Below are 1,216 nucleotides of genomic sequence, written 5' to 3'. Positions count from 1 at the left end.
TTGTAATTTGGTCCGCTAGTGTTGTACGCCACATCCCCATTGAGTTCCTGATGAAGGCTCTTAGGGTCCCATTGATCTTGTACAATTCTAGGCATTCCAGTATCCAGCTGTGGGGCATTGAGTCATAGGCCTTCTTGTAATCAATCCAGGCAGTGCACAGGTTGGTCAGTCTGGTCTTGCAAGTCTCGGCTGACTGTTCTGTCTACCAGTAGCTGGTGTTTTGCGCCTCTGGTATTCTTGCCAATTCCTTTCTGTGTCCCACTCATGTATTGACCCATGTGCCTGTTCATCTTAGCCGATATGATGCCTGACAGGAGCTTCCATGTAGTACTGAGGCAGGTTATTGGTCGGTAGTTGGAGGGGACCGGTCCCTTCTTGGGGTCCTTGGGGATCAGGACCGTCCGACCTTCGGTTAGCCATTCCGGGTGTCTCTCGTTAACTAGCAGCTGGTTCATTTGTGCTGCCAGACGCTCGTGGAGTGCAGTCAGCTTCTTTAGCCAGTAGGCGTGAACCATGTCGGGCCCTGGTGCTGTCCAACTCTTCATACTGGAGACCCTTTCTTGGATATCTGCCACTGTGATGGTTACTGGACCCTGTTCAGGGAGGTCGCTGTGATCTGCCCTCAGATCCACTAGCCACTGAGCATTGCCGTTACGGGTTGCGTCCTTCTCCCATATGCTCTTCCAGTATTGCTCCGTCTCCAGCCTTGGTGGTGCTGTTCTCTTATTATTGTTCCCTTGCCACTGAGAGTACACCTTTGCTGGTTCTGTGGAGAACAGCTGGTTTATTCTCCTGCCTTCTATCTCTCTGGTATACCTCCTCAAGCGGCTGGCCAAGGCTGTGAGTCTTTGCTTGGCAGTTTCCAAGGCCTCAGGTATGGACAGCTTGTTGTATTTCTTATGCACCTTCTTTGTCGCACCTGTCTGCAACTCCGTTAGTTGGCTAACCTCCCTCCGTGCTACTTTGATCTTGCCTTCTAGCCTCCTTCTCCATGGAGGGTACTGCCCCTTGTGGCTGTTCAACTTGTAGCCAAGCATCTCACTGATCACTGCTGCCGTATTGTAGATCAGCTTGTTAGTGTCGGTAATCGTGGTTGTAGGTATTGTCCGTAGTGCTGCATTAACATCATCTAGCAGACCTTCTGAGGGTACTTCACGTAATCTTGGTAACCGGCTACGGGGGATCCAGGTTTCAAGCTTGGCCATTATCCTATTTT

Source organism: Simochromis diagramma, unplaced genomic scaffold, assembly GCF_900408965.1.
Source record: "Simochromis diagramma unplaced genomic scaffold, fSimDia1.1 OVJJ01000596.1, whole genome shotgun sequence".
In the NCBI taxonomy this organism is placed as follows: domain Eukaryota; kingdom Metazoa; phylum Chordata; class Actinopteri; order Cichliformes; family Cichlidae; genus Simochromis; species Simochromis diagramma.
The sequence above is the reverse complement of the archived record's forward strand: the minus strand, read 5'-3'. Positions refer to the sequence as shown.